The sequence below is a fragment of the Octopus sinensis genome, linkage group LG2 (assembly GCF_006345805.1).
Source record: "Octopus sinensis linkage group LG2, ASM634580v1, whole genome shotgun sequence".
Lineage (NCBI taxonomy): Eukaryota > Metazoa > Mollusca > Cephalopoda > Octopoda > Octopodidae > Octopus > Octopus sinensis.
The window spans coordinates 97,580,100-97,590,099 of NC_042998.1; positions in this window are offsets into that span (position 1 = coordinate 97,580,100).

Genomic DNA, 10,000 nt, shown 5'->3' on the forward strand with positions numbered 1-10,000 from the left:
GGATGGGAAGCTGCAGGGCTAAATTCTACTGGCAGAGAAAAGAAGCAGTCAAGTTGTGTAAATTTGGTTTATTAGTCAGTTTTATATTCTCTTTGAAAAAACATTAGCACTACTTTGGCAGTACTTTGATTAATATCACAAATATCATCCTAGCTATCAAAATTATATTACTACCCTCACAGCTGCAATGTTTTTTGATTAAAGGTGGATCATGGATTAAACATTATGCTAATATAGGGAACCTGCTTATTATTTCTATAATAAGCAGCCTTCTAGAACTAAATTACTAAATTAAAGTTAGTCACCTTTAATATCAAACAAACAACCTTAAATTAATCCATCATCTTCCCTCATTAATAGTACTGATATCATCAATGTTTTCCTAGAAGTGGTGTTATGAACCATAAAATAATATTAACAGTCACTGTTGCATATATACTCACATGCATGCATGCATGCACAAGCATACACACAATTCAGTTGATATTAAAACTTATAAAATCCCTTACTTTCAATATCCATGCTTGGTTCTTTAATATAACATGACAAAATGCATTATAATTACTTCCCTATCGACACAAGCATAACCGATATTCACCTTGAGAGGGTGTCTTCTACTGTAGCCATGAGCCAACCAATGCCCTGTAGGTGAATTTTGTAGATGGAAACTACATAGAAGCCTGTTGCATATATGTGTGTGTGTGTCTGCACATCAATGCATGTGCATATGTGTGTGTATGCATATATATATATATATATATATATATATATATATATATATATGGATATATATATATATATATATATATTATATATATATATATAATATATATATATATATATATATATATATAATATATAATATATATATATATATAGAGAGAGAGAGAGAGAGAGAGAGAGAGAGCATGGGCAACAGGAATTAAATGACAATGATGATTTGTACATATATATATATATATAAATAAGGGGCAGGCATGGCTGTGTGGTAAGAAGCTTACTTACCAGTCACATAGTTCCAGGTTCAGACCCACTGTGTCACACCTTGGCCAAGTGTCTTCTACTATAGCCTCAGGCCGACCAAAGCCTTGTGAATAGATTTGGTAGATGGAAACTGAAAGAAGCCTGTCATATATATATATATATATATATATATATATATATATATGTGTAAAAAAATACAAACTGGGACAAGAACGCAAAACATTTAGAAGACGATACAAAAAACACAGACAGGACATTCGAAGCCTTCAATCTTCAATCAAGAACTGGATCATCCTCGCAATTTCGGCTGATTAATCTTGAGATTGCTCCGACCTGGCCAACCCCAAAGGAAAATCTAAGCCAAGCGCATATATATATACATACATATGTGTGTGTGTGTGTGTTTGTCACCCCACAGTCGCTTGACAGCTGAATTTGGTGTGCATGTCCCCATAACTTAGCAGTTCAGCAAAAGAGGCTGATAGAATAAATACTCGACTTACAAAGAATAAGTTCTGGAGTCTACTTGTTGAACTAAAGGTGGTGCTCCAGCATGGCCACAGTCAAATGACTGAAACAAGTAAATGAATAAAAGAATATGAGGAGGTGCTGAAAAGTTCCTGCCTTTAAGGGTATCACAAAAGGCTTGGTTGGAGATCCAGACTTCCAAGTTCTTTTACAGGGCTTAGAAAAACTGAAGGACCACTGCAATAAGAGTGTAAATCTGGGAGGGAAATATCTTGGATAAAATCATAATTAACTGATCCTCCTGTATTTTGTTTTACTTAGAGGGAGGAACTTTTCAGCACCCCCTTGTGTGTGTGTATGTGGAATTATGTGTGTGTGCATGTGTGTATGTGTGTCTTTCTGTCTGTCTGTCTGTATCTCAGTGCCTGTGTTTGTCGTCCACCTGATGTTTGAAACAGGTGTTGGTTTGTTTACAACCCCATAACATTTCAGCAAAAGGGACCTAAAGAATAACCACCATTCTTAAGAAATGAGCATTAGGTCTGATCTGTTAGACTATAATCCTTCACTGTGGTGCCCCAGCATGACCACAGTCCAATGTCTGAGACAACATAAAAGATAAAAATATTTGGAAATAAGTTTATAGGCTTAAAACCTTTTGTATGTTGATGAGTACATTCTATCTTCCAGCCATTAAGAGTAGTGATTGGTACATCCTTTCTTCAGCAAGTTATGATACTATTATATAATTAATTTTTTTTTCTGTTTTGAGGCAGGTATGATGGGCAGTGCCTGTAACCATTCACAGCATCTCTAAAACTTGCAGGAAGGATGAAGGAAGGTATTCGTAAACTAGAAATTCAAATTGAATGCTTGCAATAGACTGAATTCTGCTAAATTGTACCCAGGGTGCCAGGTTATGGTATTAAGCCAGGTGATGGATTAAATCTACCACCCAAGTAGGTCCCAGCAAAATTTGAACTTGGAATGCAAAGAGCTGTAACAGTTTATACAAGGCATCCAAACTAATGTTTTTATAGTTCTGCTAATCTATTTATCCTGAATTAGTGCGTTTTTTTATCAAGCCCAGAAAGATATGAGGCAAAGTTGGCTTTGATGGGATTTGAACTCAGAGCACAGAGAGTGAAAACAAGTACCATAAAGCATTCCCTCCAACATTCTAATGATGCTTGCTGCCAATTTGATATATATCATCATCATCATCTTCACCATTTAACATCCTTTGTCCATGCTGGTATGGGTTGGATGGTTTGACCAGGCTGGCACGCTGGAAGGCTGCACCAGACTCCAGTCCCATTTGGCATGGTTTTGTAAGGCTGGATGCCCTTCCTAGCACCAACCACTCCAAGAGTGTAATGGGCACTTTTACTTGCCACCGGTATGGGTACCATTTGCATGATACCTGGGCGCTTTTATGTGCCACTGAGGTGCTTTTATGTGTCACAGGGGTGCTTTTTTGTGCCACAGGGGTGCTTTTATGTGCTACTGGTAGGGGTGGCAATTTGTGTGACATGGGTATCTGCCACGATTGTGATTTTGCTTGGTTTGATGGGTCTTCTTCTCAAGCACAACATGATGACAAAGGTTTCAGTCATTGCCTCTGTGAAGACCAACACTTGAAAGGAACTCGGACACTTTGTCTCCATGAAGCCCAACACTCAAAAAGTGTTCTTTACATACCACCGACATGAGTTAGAGTTAAGGTTAGCACATCGCCAAAGGTCTTGGTCACTAGTCATTGTTTCTGTGAGGTTCATCACCTTATATGTGTATACAAAGAAAAGGAGTAAAGTAAAGACCCCCTTTGGTCACAAATGACCATGGGATTGCACCAAGGAAGTTACCATCGTAGGCACAAGTCCAGGCAAGGTTGTTTATGGAAGACCAGCAGCCATCCATGCAGACCAGCCTCCCCTCTTCACACCGCCAATGTTATCCAAGGGAAAGACAAAAGCTGATATAGCTTGGCACCAGTGATGTCACAACTCATTTCTACAGATGCGTGAACTGGAGAATGTGAAATAAAGTGTCTTGCTCAAAAACACAACACACAGCTTGATCTGAGAATTGAACTCACAACCTCACGATTGAAAACTCAACACTCTAACCACTGAAAAGCAAACTTCTTACCATGCAGACACACACACACATGCATGTGTGTATATATACATACCTATGTATGTACATTCCTACATACGTACATACATGCATGCATGCATACATACATACATACATGCATACATACATACATACATACATACATACATACATACATACATACATACATACATACATCATACATACATACATACATACATACGTACAGGATGCAAAGGGCATTTGAGGACACTTATCAGAATATTACTCTCTTTAAACCAATCAAAAGGTTTTCATTACCTCAGATCTCTATGACAAATAAAATGCTAAAACAAGGAACAAAATGACATGCAGTCATTGCTGCCAGATATGTGGAATGCAGGGGTTTAGAAATTGCAAACTTTCTAAAAGTTGCAAGATCTTTTGTACACAAAATTTCAGATGGAACTGGAAGCCTCTGAACCATCACCGACGAACTTCAAGTATTAGAATGGACTATCAGAACTGTGGTATACAAAGACATTTGATACAAGTTGTTTGTATTGAGGAGAGGCAAATTCATGTCTGCAAAATCACAAGAAAACCATTTGATCTAGACCATGCAGTTACTCAGCAAGGTTAAAAAACTTCATGAACATGGCATGCTTTGGTTTTTCTCTGATGAGAAAAACTTCGACCAAGACCAAAATTTTAATAGGGAAAGTGACGGATGATTATTTGAAAATCCTTCTCATGTCCTCAGAAGGAGGCACATTAGGCCTGTAGCAACTGTGATGGTTTTAAGGGTGGTGAGTATGCTGGTCATGTCATATCACCTCAGTTTCCATGGAATCTTAGAATTAATGTTGCTGAATACGTTGAGGTGTGGAAACAGTTGTTAAGTCCTGAACAGATGAAGAATGCAGTGGAATGTTACACATTTCAACAATTCTGCACCTTTTCACAAACCCCACATGACCCAAGAACAGATATCAGACAATCTTTATAATCATGTAAGATCAAACTTGTGGCCTCTAAACTCACCAGATTTATGTACCATGAACTTCTTTGTGTAGGTGTGCAGTAGTGGCAAAGGGTGACTAGGAAACTAGGGCATGCAGTCCACCTCCACCCCCCACTGAGGTTGAGGTGGGTTCAGAGTATTCCACCCTCCCCCATTTTCCATGAAAAGTGTAGTATTATATATGCTTTGAGATATGGGGAGTCTGAAAAGGAAAATAGTATCCCCACCCCTACAATGCACCGTTTTGAAATAGTAAAACATGTGAAACATACATATAACTCTGGAAATCATCTTCCAACAATTTCATCCACTAGGGGTTATTCAAGCTGCTGACTTTGAGAAGAAAGTCAAAATTCTTTTTAAAGTTTAGAAGGAAAATTCGACATTCACGAACTCTTGAATTTGAGTGAGAGAGTACCAAATTAAGTGAATGTGTATAACAATGTACAACTTTTATCAGTGATGCAGCTTTTCTGTCTTTACTGACATCAACTTATCCCCTAAACCTTTCTTGAAGCCTTTCCTTCTCATCAACAAATTGCAAAATGTGTGACAGTTAAGATTTCATTCGAAGGTCTGTAGTGTCACCAAACATAACAGCAACAAATGTTTTCGTCGATCATTGGCTTAATTACACCTTCATTTGTAACAGATATACAATTAAATGGTTTCGTTTCGAATATCACTTGAAAGTAATATTCGTTTTCAATATCACTTCAAAGCTGAGAAAATGTATTCTTATACTGACAAACTAAAAGACATAGGAAACAGAAATATTTGCTCAGAATGGATCATCTTGTCATTCACTCAGATTATTCATAATACTTTCAATCAAAATAATGATGACATTCCTTGCTGCCCACTTCGGTTTTGATTTTCAGCTTAAGCTTTGGTTTCTTTTTACTGAGAATGATAATATTCTTCTTATCTGTTTCAAAGTTAGGGAAAGGAGAGGGAAAACTGAATTTAATTTACCCTTTTGCCATCCTGGGAATGATTAAAAGCATGAGAAATTCTACTTGGTTATGATCTTCTTAAATGAATCAAAGATTTATGCTAATAGATAATTTAGATGCTAGTTTACTTTTTTACATAACCATTCTTAACTTTAGATATTTAAAATTAAATTTTAAAGCATCGGCATGAACGAATGGATGAAAACTTTACTTTTAATCACATGCACACAAACACATACACACACACACACACACACAAATAGTCAGTTTCTTCTTTTTGCTCTCTGTGTGAAATAGTCAAGAAAACTCTAGAGTCACATGAGTGAACTTAGGTCTTAAGAAGGGATCAAAAATGCTCCCTTCGTTGGTTAAATCTTTTTAGAAAGCAAGCGTGGGTGTGTGATAAGAAGTTTGCTTCCCAACCACATGGTTCCAAGACCACTCTCCTACTAGTGTCTTCTACGTATAGCCTTGAGCCAACTAAAACCTTGTAAATGTGTGTATATGTGTGTGTGTGTATGTGTCTTTGTGTCCGTGTTTGTCCTTTACAATGCCTGACAACCTGTATTGGTGTGTTTACGTTCCCATAACTTAGCAGTTCTGCACAAGAGACCAAAAGAATAAGCACCAAGCTTTAAAAAAAAACTAAGGTAGATTCATTAGACTAAAAATTATCTAAGGTCACAGGCTACTGATTGAAACAAGTAGAAGATAAAAGATAAAATGTGTACTCTTCAGTACTGAATAGTCATATGAAATATATCAGAAAGCAATAAAACAAACTAGTAAATTGACTAAATATGCATTTCTAATCTAAATCTGTCCAACTATGAGGAAAGCCTCAGGAAAGTCCTCTGAATAGGCAAGTTTTTGAGCTCTGCTGCACAGGACAGTAAAAACATTAGCACTTCAAGAGAAAACGCGCGGAAAGGCAAGCAGTAAAATATCTGCTTTCTCTGTCTTTCTCTTTTTTGGTCACTGCTCTTACTATGACTGAAAGCAAGCAGTCGAAAATTTGCTTTCCATTGACAATTTAACATGGATGAAAGGCAAGCAGTAAAATATCTGCTTTCTCTGTTTTTCTTGGTCACTCACTCATTTTTTTGTTTTGTCCTTCTTTTTTATGCTCCTTTCTCAAAAATAATAGAATACAAAGAAAATAATATCACTGCTCTTACTATGACTGACAGCAAGCTGTAAAAAATTTGCTTGTTCTGGCCTTTCTTTCTCTTGATCACTTTATACTAAGAAATGAAGGAATGTGAAATAAAAGTAAATATGACTACAATGAATCTAGTGAATTATTTCGTTTTGGGATTTGGTTTGCAAAATTCTTTATGTGAGTTCGTGTGTTGAAGCATATTTTATTGTGTCTGGAGAGAGTCATTTACTTTTAGTGCCTTATAATTTAACACACTCACCGGTAAAATTTCTACTCATTTACTTATTTATTTTTCTAAAATTTTCATTACATCTTGCAACCTTTTCAATAGTTGTTGACTCAAGTGAAAATGTTGCAAGATGCAACGAAAATTTCGGAAAAATAAATAAGTAAATGAGTGGAAATTTTACCAGTGAGTGTGTTGAATAATAAGGCACTAAAAGAGAATGACTCTGCCCAGACACAACAGAATCTGGTGAAAATTATCAACATAAGCGCAGGAGTGACTGTGTGGTAAGTAGCTTGCTTACCAACCACATGGTTCCGGGTTCAGTCCCACTGTGTGGTACTTTGGGCAAGTGTCTTTATTATAAGGTTGAATGTGTTTTTACTTGTTCTGAGTTGACCTGTTTAGTTCCAGGTAAACTCAGAATGAGCAGACTTGTGATCAATGGCATTCCATTTATATTCAGTCATTGTATCTTGCTGTTGTTGGCCTATAACATTTTTAAGATGATACACCAACAAGGGATTATCTACATGGTCACTCAGACTGCTAAAAGTAATCGCCAAATTTCCATAAAATTTTATTTTATTCTCTTAAATAAAAGAAAAGCCATATTATATTCTCTCAGAGTGGTTAGCATTGGGAAGGGCATCCAGATGTAGAAAACCATGCCAAATCAGACAGGAGTCTGGTGGAGCCCCTCAGCTTACTGGCCCTAGTCAAACAATCCAACCGATGCTAGCATGGACAATGGACGTTAAATGATGATGATGATGTTCTTGATGCTCTCAAACAGAAGGAATATTTTCTTGCCTTACCTTTGGCTCTCAGTTCCTAATGGAATCATAGAAATGCCGTTGTGTTATACAGCTTGTTTTGGACAAATTAAACCTAGAAGAGCCCTTCCCTCTCCAAGGCTGACCCACAACTGATTTCTTCCAGAGAGAAAAATTAAATGAAAAATAGAGGGAGAAGAAGAATTGAACCCCAGCACTAGTTGTCAGCTTCATAATTCATTAACTTATAACAGAATGAATGACAGGACTGACTGTGGCTTGATTTGAACTCAAAGTGCCGAGACCCAGAAGGAATACTGCAAAACATTTCATCTAATGCTCAAGTGACTCTGCCAATTAGTGGTCATAACTGGAACAATTTTGATTGGAGTTCTGCTTGGTCAAGGTTTACCTGAGTTTAAACAATTCATTCTGTGCAGGGTCATCTGAATGCCACAAAATATAAATAATGCAAGTCACCTTTCACCACCTTAAGGGAAGACACCATTATAGAATTGGCAGCTGAAGATATTGATACACTAGCATAGCTAAAAGGGATGTGTAATTCACCCAGGATGACATGTTTTGGGGGTGTGGCACTTTACATATGTATCATGTTGTCTTTTTCAAGGACTGCCCTGGGTGGTACAAAATCTGGCTACACCATTCTATTGATGTGACTTGTTGCTGTAGAACAGATGTGTAATGAAATTATACACAATGAGGAACAGATCAACTCAGTGTTTATATTCAACAGACTTTTTATAACTGCTCCACTGAGATTCTGTTCGGTTCATTTTTCCCTTTATCAAAGACCACCCCTGATAACAGTGAAGTTAATTTCCCCTATGAGTTTGCTTTCAGTGACTCATTCTCCTCATCAACCTCAGCACATATTGTCTGGCATCAACAATAGTTGATCTTAGAGATGTCTTAAAGCTCACTGTTAACAAGTAGGTGCCAAATGATACTTTGAACAGTTGGTAATTAGTAGGGTAATTAAATGATACTGAGTAATTGTGGCCTCTGATTTGCTGGATCCTTACATACTTGTGAACTGATTGTGTAATACCAAGCCCAAACAAAGAGTTGAGGTAAAATGCATATTATAGTAGATTCTTAGCTCTTTACCATCATTTGCATATTGATTAATAATGGCAGATGATGAGCTGATTAAAAAAAGATTGTTAACCAGCATTTATAGGCAATGAATTGGCAGAGTTGTGAGAGTACCAGATAAAATGCATTGCACTGTTTATTCAACCTAGTTGTGTTCTGAGTTCAAATCCTGCTGAAGTCAACACTACCTTTTACTCTTCTGGGGTCAATAGACAAAGTACTAGTCAGGAGCAGTGAGCTGGCAGAAACATTAGAATGTTAAACAGGATGCTTTGCTGCATTTGTTCTTGTTCTGCATGTTCTGTAGCCTACTTAAGTGGTAGATTTAATCCACCAGCTGGTTTAACACACCCACTTCGTCCTTGGGTACCTTTAATGGAGCCCATTTTGTAGCATGGGGCCAGGCCTTGAGGTTGAGGAAATTCTCTTTCCCTTCTCCTACCAGTCTCAGGTGTCCTGGGTAGGAGATGTGGGTATTATTAACAGCCAAGTCTTTGCTGCTATTGTCTCCTTTGGGGTAAGACAATTTGGCGTGGTTGTTTGGAGGCTGACAATTTGGCACAGCTGGCTGGTGAGACAACCTGTTTTGGTAATAGTACATTTTGATGTGAAGAACAAAACACACAGACACGCATGTGCGCGCACACATACATCATACAGACACACAAAGACATGCATGCACAGATATATACATATACAAAAATTGAGAAAGATATACATACATACAAACATAACTAGATGCTCACACATAAACAGACAGAGAGAAAAGGAAAACGAGAACAAGAGAAACATTAAAATAAGAAAAACACTAAAATGTCTAATGTCAAATAAATCGCATTAAATCAGCAATGCCAAATAAGCACTGCTGTACCACATCTCATAACCTGTTTACTTATACATCATGTCAGCTATAACTGATAACTGCCAGAGTAACATGAACAATTTAAGTTCAAGTAATGGGTAAGTACATCAATACCTATTGAGTCAAGTACATCAACATCAAAATAAAAATCAAATGGAAATTATGGTTGTGATGCCCATGCCGATGGCTCGTAAAAAGCACCATCCAAACATGGCCGATGCCCGCACTGCCTTGACTGGCTTCCGTGCCGGATGCATGTAAAAAGCACCAACCAATCATGGCCGTTGCCAGCCTCCCCTGGCACTTGTGCCAGTAGCACGTAAAAC